At 37.0% G+C, this 15,373-nt stretch overlaps 1 protein-coding gene across 1 annotated transcript in view; it reads right to left on the reverse strand.

Annotated features, from left to right (window-relative positions):
* EHBP1 (EH domain binding protein 1) overlaps window positions 1–15,162 on the reverse strand; it is a 460,296-nt gene extending 445,134 nt beyond the window's left edge. The window contains exon 1 of the mRNA XM_089922339.1: window positions 14,714–15,162. The gene's annotated coding sequence lies outside the window, so the exon portion shown is untranslated. The remainder of the gene's footprint in view (window positions 1–14,713) is intronic.
* Window positions 15,163–15,373: the final 211 nt, after the last annotated feature.

A 15,373-nucleotide genomic window follows, 5' to 3' on the forward strand; every position in this document is an offset into this window, starting at 1 on the left:
GATTTCAGTGAGCTCTTCTGAGCCTTGGGTTCTCAGGCCTACTCTGCCTCCCTTCCAGGTGCTCTCTGAGATCCATCCTGTGAAACTTAGCTCCTTCTTTGGCAGTCACACACACACAAACAACAGCAATAAACTACTCCTTTGCGCACAGCATTCCTGAGAAGAGTCAAATTTACTGTAGATAGCACCCTGGGAAGGAAGGTCAGAGAAAGAGGGCTTTGAGTCACAAGGACACAAACAATTTTAAAATGACATGTTGAGCATCCTGTGGCCTTTCATGGCCTGACACCAGCCTGTCTTTTTCTTACTGGCTCCTCTCTTCTCTCTTTCCATTCTTTACCTTCCCCTACTTCCCTCCCCTACCCCCAGACTGAACCAAGAGCCCTGAAGTATTTTCCTCTGTGAAGCATCGCAATTCAGCTTTTTCCAGCTTTTACCCTCAAACTCCCATGACCAATCTCTTCCTAGTGCTCATCTCACTAAATTATTCCATTGGGTAGAATGGAAGTTTTCTTTAAAAACAGCAATAGAGGGCTTCCCTGGTGGTGCAGTGGTTGAGAGTCTGCCTGCCGATGCAGGGGACGCGGGTTCGTGCCCCGGTCCGGGAAGATCCCACATGCCACGGAGTGGCTGGGCCCGTGAGCCATGGCCGCTGAGCCTGCGCGTCCGGAGCCTTTGCTCCGCAACGGGAGAGGCCACAACAGTGAGAGGCCCGCGTATCGCAAAAAAAATAATAATAAAAACAGCAATATAAATATTGTTGTTTTTTCCTCTACACCCCTGCTATTTCTTCCTAACTGAAACACTGTCATTGTATTGCTTTTGTCCTTTTATTATTTTATATATCTGGGCCTTCCAACCAAATGTTAAGCAGCCCACAGACAAGAGTTCTGCTTTTTGTACTTTTTAAATGCCCAGTCTCTAGCATCTGCCTTACAAGTGCATGATGAATAAAACAACCACTAATTACATAATTAAAAGAAGAGTAAACGATAAATGAATGTAAGAAGACCCCTGGATATTTTGAAAGATGTGGCAGATACCTCCTTGCAAAGGCCATAAAATTAGTAATTCTTAGAAAGTTCAGTTAAAACATTCAGACATATTTTCAACTTGTATTTATCTTTTAGGAGATCCATAATGTAAGCTTATCCTACTCAAAATATCCACTACTGCATATTTCTTTTTCATGTTGGCCTTTTCTCTTCTAAACTTTCTTTCCTACTTCTCCTATGAGCTAGATGTTATTTTTGTTTATTCCCTTCCTGCCTGTCCAGATAGGAAGGAAGCAGAGATGATTATCTATATCAATACAATATCTCCTCTTGCTGGGATCCCAAGAATAAAGAATACTATATAAAGTAGCATGCTATGTAAACCAAGGCTTAGAACATCCTGTAGTGAACCATCGTAAAATATCACTTGAAATTCCTACAGGATCTTCTGCCTGCTGTGTTTAATTCCTAAATCTCACGTTATTAAAAAAAAAGTCTGTTTGCTCTTTCATCAACACTCACATTACAGAATTTTTTTCATCAAAACTGGCTTAGTTTGGAGTGAGGAAGCAGGAACATATGACAAGTTAGAATTTCTTATATTTGACCCTTTGCTATAAATTTAAGCCCATGAATAGCTCAAAGCTCAGACACTGGGCCCAATTCCATTGTGGATATATATAATTTTATACAGAAAGCATAGACTCTGTCCTATTCTGTTTGTCTGTATAACAGAATTTTTGACAATACATTCAAGTGAAAAAAGTTTTGCCCAATTATATGCTGCCTACAAGATGCAGATTTAAGGACACATATAGGCTCAAAGTGAAGGGATATAAGAAGATAGTCCATTTAAGTAGAAGTCAAAAGAAAGCAGGTGAACTATATTTATATCAGACAAAATAGACTTTAAGCCAAAAATGGTAACAAGAGACAAAGAAGGTCATTATATAATTATAAGTGGTCATTCATTAAGAAGATATAATAATTGTAAATATATACACACTGAACATTGGAGCATCTAAATATATTAAGCAAATAATAACAGCTCTGAAGGGAGAAATTGACAACAATACAATAATAGTAGGGGACTTCAATAACCTCACTTTCAGCAATGGATAGATCCTCCAGACAAAAGCAACAAGGAAATGTTGGACTTCAACCATACATTAGACCAAATGGACCTTATAGACATTTATAGAACATTCCATTCAATAGCAGCAGAATACACATTCTTCTCAAGTGCATGTGGAACATTCTCTAGGATAGATTATGATAGGCCACAAAACAAGTCTTAGCAAATTTAAGAATACTGAAATCATACCAAGTATCTTTTCCTGTCACAGTGGTATGAGACTAGAAATCAACAACAAAAGAAAAGTTCAAAAGTTTACAAATATGTGGAAACTAAACAACACACTCCTGAAAAACCAATGGGTCAAAGAAGAAATCGAAAGAGAAATTTTTAAAATCTTAAAACAAATGAAAATGGAAACACAACACACCAAAACCTCTGGATGCTGCAAAAGCAGTTCTGAGATGGAATTTATAGCAATAAATACATATATTAAGAAAATAGAAAGATCTCAAATAAACAACCTAACTTTACATTTCTAGGAACTAGATAAAGAAGAACAAACTAAGCTCAAAGTTAGCAGAAGGAAGGAAATTACAAAGATCAGAACAGAAATAAATGAAATGGAGACCAGAAAAACAATAGAAAATATTAATAAAACTAGGAGCTGGTTTTTGGAAAAGATAAACAAAAAGCCTTTAGCTAGACTGACTAATAAAGAGAGCTCAAATTACTAAAATCAGATATGAAAGAGGAGACATTACAACTGATACCACAGAAATACATAGGATCATACAAGACTACCATGAACAACTATAGGCCAACAAATTAGATAACCTAGAAGAAATGGATAAATTCCTAGAAACATACAACCAACCAAGGCTGAATCAGGAAGAAATAGAAAATCTGAGCAGACCGATAATGAGTAAGGAGATAGAATCCATAATCAAAAATCTTCCAACACAGAAAAGCCCAGTACCAGACAGCTTCAGTGATGAATTCTGCCAACCATTTAAAGAATTAATACCAATCCTTCTCAAACTCTTGCAAAAAATTGAAGAGGAGGGAATAATTTCAAATTCATTTTAAGAGGCCAGCATTACCCTGATACCAAAGCCAGATAAGGACACCACAAGAAAAGAAAACTATACACTGAAATCCCTGATGAATATAGATGCAAAATTTCTCAACAAAATATTAGCAAACTAAATTTAACAACACATTAAAAGGATCATACACCATGACCAAATGAGATTTATCCCTGGGATGCAAGAATGGTTCACTACACACAAATCAAGAAATGTGATATACCACATTAATAGAATAAAATATAAAAGTCATGTGATTATCTCAATAGATGCAGAAAAAGCATTTGACAAAATAAAACATCCTTTCGTGATAATAGCCCTCAAAAAATTGGACATAGAAGGAACATATATCAACATAGTAAAGCTACATACAACAAACCCATAGTTATCATCCTATTCAACAGTGGAAGACTGAAATCTTTTTCTCTAAGATCAGAAACAAAACAAGGTTGCCCACTCTGACCACTCTTTATCAACATGGTACTGGAAGTCCTAGCTAGAGCAATTAGGCAAGACAAAGAAATAAAAGGCATCTAAATCACAAAGGAAGAAGTAAAATTGCCATTATTTGCAGATGATATGATCTTATAAATAGAAAATCCTAAAGGCTCAACCAAAAACTGTTGGATCTGATCAATGAATTCATTAAATTTGCAGGATATAAAATCAACATACAGAAATCAGTTGTGTTTCTATACACTAACAACAAAATATCTGCAAAAAAATAAAGCTATCCCATTCACAGTAGCATCAAATCAAGAAAATATTTATGAATAATTTAACCAAAAAAGTGAAAGAGCTATACAATGAAAACTACAAGACTTCAATGAAAGAAACTGAAGAAGACACAAACAGAAAGATATCCCTTGTTCATGGATCAGAAGAATACTGTTAAAATGTCCATACTACTCAAAGCACTCTATAAATTCAACACAATCCATATCAAAATTCCAAGAGCATTCTTTACAGAAATAGAAAAAATAATCCTAAAACTTCTATAGAACCACATAAGACCCTGAATAGCCAAAGCAATCCTGAGAAAGAATAAAACTGGAGGCAAAATATGTCCTTGTTCAAACTATACTACAAAGCTACAGTCATTAATACAGTATGGGGGCTTCCCTGGTGGCACAGTGGTTGAGAGTCCGCCTGCCGATGCAGGGAACACGGGTTCATGCCCTGGTCCGGGAGGATCCCACATGCCGCGGAGCAGCTGGGTCCATGAGCCATGGCCGCTGAGCCTGCGCGTCCGGAGCCTGTGCTCCACAACGGGAGAGGCCACAGCAGTGAGAGGCCCGCGTACCACAAAAAAAAAAAAAAAAAAGAAATACAGTATGGTACTGGCATAAAAATAGACACAGAGACCAATGGAATAGAATAGAGAGCCCAGAAATACATACCAGCATATATGGCCAACTAATACTTGACAAGGGAGCCAAGAACACTCAGTGGAGAAAGGATAGTCTCTTCAACAAATGCTCTTGCGAAAACTGGATAACCATATTCAAAACAATGAAATTGGACCCATATTTTAAAATTAACAAAAATTAACCTGAAATGAATTAAAGAGTTAACCATAAGACTTGGTACTATAAAACTCCTAGAAGAAAACATAGGGAAGAAAGCTCCTTGACATTGGTCTTGGCAATGATTTTTTTAGATATGACACCAAAATATCAAGCAATAAAAACAAAAATCAATAAATGGCACTACATCAAATTAAAAAGCTTCTGCATAGCAGAAGAAACAAACAACAACTCGAAAGGCAACTTAAGGAATGGAAGAAAATATTTGCAAACCATATATTGGATAAGGGGTTAATAACCAAAATATATAAAGAACACATACATTTCAATAATGAAAACAAATAATCTGACTTTAAGACGGGCAGAGGAACTGAATAGATATTTTTCCAAAGAAGCATGCAAATGGCCAAAAGGTACACAAAATGATGCTCAGTATCACTAATCTTCAGCAAAATGCAAATAAAACCACAGCGAAATATCACCTCACACCTGTTAAAATGCTATCACCAAGAAGAAAATGGCAAGTGCTGATGAGGTTGTTGAGAAAAAGGAACCCTTGTGCACTGTTGGTGGGAATGTAAATTGGTTCAGCCACTATGGAAAACAGTATGGCGATACCTCAAGAAATTAAAAATAGAACTATCGTATGATCCAGCAATCCCACTTCTGGGTATATAGCTAAAGGAAATGAAAACAGGATATTGAAAAGATGTCTGCAGTCCCATGTCCAATGCAGCATTATTCATAATAGCCAAGGTATGGAAACAACCTAAGTGCTGGTCAACAGATGAATGGATAAAGAAGGTGTGATCTGTTTGTCACATATCATACACACACACACACACACACACACACACACACACACACACACACACAATGGAATATTATTCAGTCATGAGAAAGAAGGAAACCCTGCCATTTGAGACAACATGGATGGACCTTGAGGGCATTATGCTAAGTGAGATAAGTCAGACAGAGAAAGACAAATACTGTATGATATCACTCATATGTGGAATCTAAAAAAGCTGAACTCATTAAAAAAGAGAGTAGAATCGTATTTATCGGGGGGGGTTGGGGAAATGGGGGAGATGTTGTTTAAGGATACAAGCTTGAAAGTAGTAGATAAATAAGTTCTGGGGATCTAATGCACAGCATAGTGATTATAGCCAACAAGAGTGTATTATAAACTTCAAGGTTGTCAAGAGAATAGATCTTAATTGTTCTCACCACAAAAAAGAAATGATAATTACGTGATGTGATAGAGGTGTTAGCTAATGCTAAGATAGTAATCACATTGCTATACATAAATGTATCAAATCAACATCTTGTACACCTTACACTTACACAATGCTATATGTCAATCATATCTCAATTTAAAAAAGAAAGAAAAAAGTTTCTATAATTCAGCAAACTTATTTGGTATCATATAAATAACAAAGAATGATCAAACCCAGAAAATATTATCCAGTTGCTCCTAAGTCTGGTGAAAAAGGCTGACCTGCTTACTTGTTGACATTCAGCTCTTATCTGCTATCATTCCAGCTGTCCATATAACTCAGTTATAGCAGAAAAAAAAGTTTTATAAACCAAAAACAACACGCAAAAGAAAAAGAAGGCAAGCTTATAAATAATATGTGTGGGCAAAATGAGTTATACTTTAAGTACTTATATTTTCTGTGGTTCTCACAATAAATGTGATAAAGAGAAAAAGATTGAAGATGTAAGTGGAGTGACTTAAGCTATGGCTTAAGCGTCAGCCACACCTGGGTTTAAATCCTGGTTCTGCAACTGTGACCTTGGGAAAGTTGCTTAACTTCTTTAAGTCTGTTTGCTCAGCTCTGAATTGAAATTCATAATATCTTTCTCATAATTGCTACTGTGAAGACAAAATGCAAAATATGTGCTTAATAAGTGTAGCTATTTTGTTGTAATTATTATCACAGAAGCTTTGCTATGTAGCACCTTGCCATCTAAATTAATTTTTGTATTTGTGTCTCCCTTTGAGCTTCTTCAAAACACTTTATATGCAACATTTTATTTGAATCTCATAACAACTTGTAAGCTAGATATGACAGACATAATTAACCTCATTAGGAAACCAAGATCAATGCATTGCCTCAGTCATCCAGCATCTGCCTCAGTCATCCAGCATCTGATAGCGTCGGGACAAGAATCCACGTCTTATCCTTATCTTCAAGAACAATTCTCCAGTCTGTTCTCACACAGCAACCAGAGAGAGCTCTTTTTTAAAAAAGCATCATCTGATGATAATGTTATCCCCTGCCTTTTTGTCCCCTTCCCCTCCCCTTCTTCTCTCCCTCTCCCTCTTTTCTCCATCTCTATCTCTCTCTTCTTTTAAGTTTCTAGTTTGAGATTGGTCCAGAAAAAGAAAATCCTGACTCCAGCTCAACTGGGTGAATCTCTATACAGGACAGGAAAGCCTATAGTCCTATGACTCAGTCCAGATAAACACCAGAAAGAAAAAAGAACAGGTCAACAGTAACCTAACTGAACAAGTGAATACTCATGAGTTTCTCTTGCCTCCTTCCTTCTACCTCATTCTCATTCTGCTCTGGAAAGATCAGAGGGCACTCCACTTAGAATGTCTCTGCTAGAAAACAGAAAGAGAAATACTGGGAGGGAATTTTTTGTGCAAAAACATTTATATTCACTTTCTTCTCAAAAATGTCGTGGGCAGAAAGTATGAGAAGAAAATATAGAAATACATGAGGCATTGCAAATATACGTCTAATATCCTAATATCAACTTGCTGTAGGTCAGTGATTCCTCAACTTTTTCAGAGTTGGAACATCATCCTTTAAAAGTTTCATAATGTTTTTAGAATTAAATGCAATTAAAATCAATTCGAATAACAATGACAGCTCTTTAACTGATGTTGCAAGACCATCATTGCTCTATACTGCAATGGAAAAATTTAGATTTCAAAGTTTTTCCATTTCAGTATATATTCAGAAAACATAGTTGTTTGTGACTGAGGACAGCATTTATCAGATCACTTTTATCCACAGAAGAAGCATGTAAGCATTTGTATTATGAGATACATTATGATGTTGAGGGTAGAATTTCCCCTTAAAACCCATCTCCTCCTCTCCTCCTAACTTTGCCACTAATCCTTAAATTTCATTATTAAAGGTTAATTCCTTTAGGGAGGCAATATTGTTTTATACCAAGTTTTATCAGAACAAAGATATAATCAATTGTAAGATGTACCACTATTTTATATGCCACTAAGAAAGAAAAACCAATGCCAATTATAAGACATCACCAATTGTAAGAGGCATCCCAATTTCAGAGACACTAAAATGTGAAAAATGTGAGTCTTAAACTCTATGAAATGAAGTAATTAGGGGGATGGACCTTAATATCAAACACATCTGGATGGACATCCTGTTTCTGCCATTGGATAGATGGCTTGCCTTGGGGAAATTACTTAACTTCTTTGAACCTCTTTCTTCTCCTCTGTGAAATTAAAATATTAATATACTCCTCTGTGGTTAGCAAGAATTACCTACAGCGAGAAAGAGAAATGTGCTTAGTGCAGAACCCAGCCCTTAGTTAGGGCTCCAAAATGAAAACTATTATTGTTATTAAGGAATTATCCTTTTAAATTAATTACCACTGGGGATAGTGGGGTATTAAGTCCCCACTGCCTCTGATTCCTGACTTTCAATGAGTTTGTGAGATCTGAGATAAAACAGATCTTCACAGATTGAAGCTTTTGACAAGACATTTGTTTGCAGGAGAGGAGATAAGTCCAGAATGGGGAAATGACTTAGGGAGGGAAGGGGGGGGGGTTGGGGAGCTGGATCACCAAGCCAAATAGTATTGTGTCTTCAAACTTTGGCTCAGGATTGCTTCTGGTTTCAACTTGATTCTACGTTAAGAATATACTCATACCTTTGAAAACAATGTTAAGTGAAAGAAGCCAATCAATAAAAGACCACATATTGTATATGATTCCATTTATATGAAATGTCTAAGAATAGGCAAATCCATAGAAACAGAAGTAGATTAGTGGTTTCCAGTGGCTGAGGGAAGGGGGATGGGGAGTGGTAGCTAAGGAGGATGGGTATTTAGGGTGATAAAATTAGATTGTAATGATGGTTGCATAACTCTTGAATATGCTTCAAACCACTGAACAGTACACTTTAAATGGGTGGATTTTATGGTATGTGACTGAAACCTCAATAAAGACATTCAAAAAATTAAAAAATACATTACTATATCCTGCTATTTTGAAGTCTAAAACTAAACTTTAAGAAAATCACTTTACTTTTTAAACTATAGAAACAGCTGAATACACTTAGAAAAAGAAATGTATCAACTTTACCTTAAATTACACATAAATCGATAAAACTCACAAAGTTCAGTTAAGGTTTTCACTTTATTTCCACCCACTACATGTAAAAATGGTCAATTCTAAACATAGTCTCCAATTTTGTGAACTTCAGAAGATTTAGTCACAGGGATAATGATTTAGCCTGTGTCATGAGCCGGCATGCATTGTGCACTGGGCATGCAAAGGAGCTTCTTATAATCAGGAGGGATATTCAAAATATTTAAAAACTGGATGGAGTCAGAAACTGAGTAACCAGAATGGATGCCAGCTGGAGGCCCCTTAGTTGGTGGAATTTGGAGGAGGCTGAAGGTCCAGGAGGAAGGGCCAGGGACATTGAAAGTGGTGGGATTGCAGAATGGGGGCACTTGGAAGCTCTAGCAGGGGCCTTTTAATAAGTGATACAAAAGATTTCAATATGTTATCAACTAGTTAGAGCTGTTCCAGGGCATTTCTGGTATGCCAACAGGATGCTCACCTGGTTCTCCAAATGTGGCCTTAAAATCTTAGAAGTTTAGAGATGATCTCTTTTCCTCCTGACATTTTACAGATGAGAAAACCAAGGTTGAGGAAAGGTGAGTGGCTTGCTTACAATGCATGAATAGTAACAGAGTCAGAAACAGGGTCCATACCTCCAAAATCTCAATCCAGATTAGATAAGGTAGGGAAAGTGGGCAAAACATCCTCATACCAAATTAACTTGCCCATTCATCATCTTTAACCATTTCCAAATCAAAGTTGCAATTTATCTCCTAGTTGTGTGCATAGCAAAAGCATATATATTCTTCATGAGAGTAAAAGACCTTGAACGTGGAAAACAAATGGACAGTGGGTCCGGACTTCCAGGTAATTACTGTTAAATGATGTTAATGTGAAACATCATGGTACACATGTAGCATTTCTCAACAGAAGCCATGCATCATTGCCAAAGCAAATTTGAAGAGAATAAATCAAAGGCATTTAAAATAAAATATATTGGCACATAATCTCATTTTGTAACTTTTGTCTTCCTAGTTATTAGAAAGAAAAGATTAGAAAAGAAATAACAAAAGCTAGGCAAAAATTATTGCACTCACCTTAAGTTTTATTTAGAGAATTGCCAATAGAATGATGCAGGAAAACTTTTTGGATGCATAGGGTTTTGTGTATATTGGGGAAGAGATGAAGATATTCACTCATTCATTCATATTTTAATAATAACTACTGATATATGAATGGCCCTTCACAGTTTTAAAAGGGCTTTACTGGGAATTCCCTGGAGGTCCAGTGGTAAAATCTCGGGGCTTTCACTGCTGTGGGCCTGGGTTCAATCCCAGGTTGGGGAAATAAGATTCCACAAGACATGCGGTGTGACCACACACGGACACACACAAAAATTGCTTTCCTAAACATGTAGTAGAAGACTATTGACACAGGAAATATTTCGCAATATATTGCTAAGTAGAAATGCAGGCTACAAAAACATATGCAGTTAAAATGTTATTTTTCTTTAAAAGGAAGAGTGTGTGTGTGTGTGTGTGTGTGTGTGTGTGTGTGTGTGTGTACCCATACATATAAAAAAGATTGAAGACACTGAAATACTATCTATTCTCCTTGGTTGATAAAATGATGGGTACTTCTTTGGTATTTTCCTTTTTCTTTTTCTGTTTTCCAAGTTTCTTGTGCTAAACATGTATTAGTTTTTAAATTAAAAAAAAATTTTTTTAGGGCTTCCCAGGTGGCACAGTAGTTAAGAATCTGCCTGCTAATGCAGAGGACACGGGCCCAAGCCCTGGTCCGGGAAGATCCCACATACTGCGGAGCAACTAAGCCCGTGTGCCACAACTACTGAGCCCGCGCTCTAGAGCCTGCAAGCCACAGTTACTGAGCCCGCGTGCCACAACTATTGAAGCCTACGCACCTAGAGCCTGTGCTCTGAAACAAGAGCAGCCACCGCAGTGAGAAGCCTGCACACCGCAACGAAGAGTAGCCCCCACTCGCTGCAACTAGAGAAAGCCCACACACAGCAGTGAAGACCCAGCGCAGCCAAAAATGAATAATTAAATAAATTTAAAAATTAAAATTAAATAAAATAAAATTTTAGTTGCTTCCATCTAGGCCAGCAGGCACTTGAAAAGATGTTCAACATCGCTAATATTAGAGAAATGCAGATCAAAACCACAATGAGATACCTCACACCAGTCAGAATGGCTATCATCAAAAAGTCTACAAAAAATAAAAGCTGGAGGGGGTGTAGAGAAAAGGGAACCCTCCTACACTGTTGGTGGGAATGTAAATTGATGCAGACACTATGGAAAACAGTATGAAGTTCTTTAAAAAACTAAAAATAGAGCTACCATGTGATCCAGCAATCCCACTCCTGGGCATATACCCAGAAAACACACAAACTCCAATTTGAAATACAATATATAGAATGGATAAATAACAAGGTCCTACTGTATAGCACAGGAAACTATATTCAATAGCCTGTGACAAACCATAATGGAAAAGAATATGAAAAAGAATGTATATGTATGCATAACTTTGCTGTACAGTGGTAATTAACACAATATTGTAGTTCAACTATACTTCAATAAAAAATAAATTAAAAAAATAAAAACACGTTGTTAGATTTAAAAAAAAAAAGAAAAGATACATGTACCTCAATCTTCATGGCCACACTGTTTACAATAGCCAAGACATGGAAGCAACCCAGGTGTCCATCAACAGACAACTGGCTTAACAAGGTGCACATATACAATGGTATATTACTCAGCCATAAAAAAAGAATGAAATATTGCCATTTGCAGCAACATGGATGGACCTAGAGGATATCATAGTAAGTGAAGTAAATCAGAGAAAGACAAATATAGTATTATATCACTTATATGTGGAATCTAAAAAATAATACAAATGAATCTATATACAAAAACAGAAACAGACTCACAGACACAGAAAACAAACTTACAGTTACCAAAGGGGTAATGTGGAGGGGATAAATTAGCAGTATGGGATTAATAGATAGAAGCTACTACATATAAAACAGATAAGCAACAGAGATTTACTGTATAGCACAGGGAACTATATTCAATATCTTGCAATAACCTATAAGTGCTTCCATTGAGCCTCATGACAATCATGTGACATATAACACCTCATTTGACAGAAGAGCATACTGAGTCTCAGAAGAACTGAGTGACCTGCTACTTGACAGGTAGCAAATATTAGAGCTTGGGTTTTCATCTTGGTCATTTGACTCTAAATCTTATGCTCTTTCCTCTACATCACAATGCTCAGTTCTCAGAGCTGGCTTATGTGATGGCTCAGGGTAGCACATTCAGAGCTATCTTTATGTTATCTTTGCAGCAGAGCATCATCCACTCATTTGTACCTGTTAGTCATTCTGTAGAAACCAATTTTCCAATTAAACGAGTAGCTGTTCTGGAAGTGGCACCAAAGTCTTGAAGCAATTAAGCTCCCGCAACAAATCCCTGCAGCTTATTCATTTGAGTAGCCTTTGTTCCAAAGCAGTACACTACGCACCACTCTCAAATCTTTAAAGCTTCCTGGATTCTCTCCTGGACTTTGTCATCTATATTACATGCAATTTTCACTCTTATCAGTTTTTATGAGGTATGTGTTTTTCTGAGACCTTTTTCTTAAAAGCTATTTCTTGCTTCGTAAAAGACCCAGTTCCACTGTGAAAAAGCAAGGAGAGTTATGAGCAGGTAGAGCTATAGAGCTAAATGTGACCACAAGCTCTGCTGGAAGCTCTGAAAATTACCGCATTCCCTCAATACCTCACAAATGAGCTGGGAAGGCTGCTGCTGTTAGCTTTCTGGGCATAGAAAGAGTTCTCAGTCAACTGAGAGTCCCTGCCTTAGGATTTACTGAATACTGTTTTATTCCTTGATTTTCACACAAATTTTGCAGCATCAGGTAAATGTTCTGAATGAGTGACATTGTCCAGATCAGAAAGATTTGGAGTGGAAGCTCTATAACCATTTTGTAAGGTACAAAGGGAAGATGTAGGTTAAGCCAAAATCTTCTGGATTTTGTGTTCCTTTGCCAGATGAAACTATCTTCATCCTTCAGAGAGTTGATGTGTGGTTCTGGGCTTAATAATGATGGTTTCTAGGTGTTTATTTCTTTATTCTGCTTTTTAAAAACAATGCATATCTTTGGCCAGAGGAGAGGATGCTGATATCTAAGTAATATGACCCAGATATGTCTAGACTTCATAGTCAGCCCTGTCCTGGACTCACAGACACCTTGAAGTAGGACTCAGCACTTCTATACTTCTCAACAAGAACAAATTCGACTCCCTGAGACATTATTAGAAACACAGGTTTTATTACAGATTTCATAGAGAGATGCATGAAAGGGTTATATCAAGCACCAGATGGCAAACTTTCACAGAAACTCCTATTAAACATCCCCATGCACCCCACAAAGTTCCCCTCGGCTACCTCTTCACCCTTTAATCTTGTCCACACATAGGCTTCAGTTTTCCCTGGTTCTGGATCTCACTGCCTTGTTCCTTGTCCCTGCCCTCCCCTTCTACCTCCTGCAAATAAATAAATAAATAAAAAGTTTCCAATGCAGAACAAGTTACTGAACTTTCTTAATCTTGCATCCTCATACCAATCACACTGTCCAGCAAAGAACTTCTTTTGGAATCAGTTGGGTATTATAAATTGCAAGCAATTTTTCTGTGTCACAAATAGTGTTGGCCATCACTAATTATTAGGAAAATGCAACTCAAAACCACTCTATTACCTCACATCTATAAGAATGACTATCATGAAAAAGACAAGAGATAACAAATGCTGGCGAAAACATGGAGAAGAGGGAACTGTTGAGCACTCTTGGTAGAAATGTAAATTGGTAAAGACATTATGGAAAACAGTATGGAGACTCTTCAAAAAAAATAATAAAAATAGAACTACCACATGATCCAGCAATTTCACTCCTGGGTTATATCCAAAGGAAACAAAATCAGTATCTCGAAGAAATATCTGCACCTCATGTTCACTGCAGCATTATTTACAATAGCCAAAACACAGAAACAACCTAAGTGTCCATCAACAGATGAATGGATAAAGAAATTGTGGTGTATATACACCCAATAGAATACTATTCAGCCATTAGAAAAAAAGAAGTCTTGCTATTTGCAACAACATGAAGGAAACTTGAGGGCATTATGCTAAATGAAATAAGTCAGAGAAAGACAAATACTGTATAATCTCACATATAGGTAGAATCCAAAAAACCAAACCCATAGAAACAAAGATAAGATTTGTAATTGTCAAAGGTAGGGGGTGGGGAGTAGGTGGGGGTTGTAGTAGCAGGGGATGATGTAATTAGGTGAAGGTGGTCAAAAGATACAAACTTCTAGTTATAGGATAAATAAGTTCTGAGGATATAATGTACAACATGATGACAACAGTTAACAGTACTGTATTGTATATTTGAAAAGTTGCTAAGAGAGTGGATATTAAAAGTTCTCATCATAAGGAAAAAAGTTGTTACTGTTTGAGTTGATGGATGTTAACTAATCTTATTGTGGTGATAATTTTGCAACAGGTACATAAGTTGAATAATTATGTTGTATACCTTAAACTTATACAATGATATATGTCAATTATATCTCAATAAAACTGTCGGGGGGGGGACCAATAGTGTTGGCTTACCGTGCCAATTCCTTCTGAAAAGGTGGGTCCAAGTTCCGAGGAGGTTTTCTTCAAGGGTATTTCAGTAAAATCTTGAGTCTGTCTTTAGCAGAGCCATCTAGTTGGGATGTGAAGAGACAGGGCTTGAGATGGGAGGAACCTAAGGAATTTAAAGTGAAGAAAAGAGAAATTAAAATTTATTAACTATTGTGCTGGGTTCTTAACATTCTTTATTTCATTGCATCTTCACAACTAAATTTTACAGATGAAGAAACTAAGGGCTTAGAGATGTTAAAATAAATTTGTAAAGTCTCATTGCTTCTAAGAAGCACAGCTAGGATGCTAAGCCAAGTCCATTTACTCCAAAGTCTAAGGTCTTTCCTTATACTCCATCACCTACCGTGGGTTTTGGATTTCCAATATTTAGAAAACTGCCTCCTCTACCATCCCATCAAGATCCCTGGCAGCTCAGGGGTACATCTGTCCACAGAAAGCCATTTCCCCTCTTACACTGACCTGGCCCAGGGACAGTTGGATTTAACAGCCTCTCCTGGCCCAGTCTCTCTTTGTCCCATTGCCAGTTCTATCCAAGCAGGCACATGAATCCCTGACATCTCATAGGAAGGTGAAAGTATTGGCATTGTTGGGAAAGGGATGATGGATGAACTTGAGTGCTGTAAT

The sequence above is a fragment of the Delphinapterus leucas genome, chromosome 13 (assembly GCF_059928025.1).
Source record: "Delphinapterus leucas isolate spDelLeu-1000000601 "Yukka" chromosome 13, BTC_Dleu_Yukka2, whole genome shotgun sequence".
NCBI classification, from domain to species: Eukaryota; Metazoa; Chordata; class Mammalia; order Artiodactyla; family Monodontidae; genus Delphinapterus; species Delphinapterus leucas.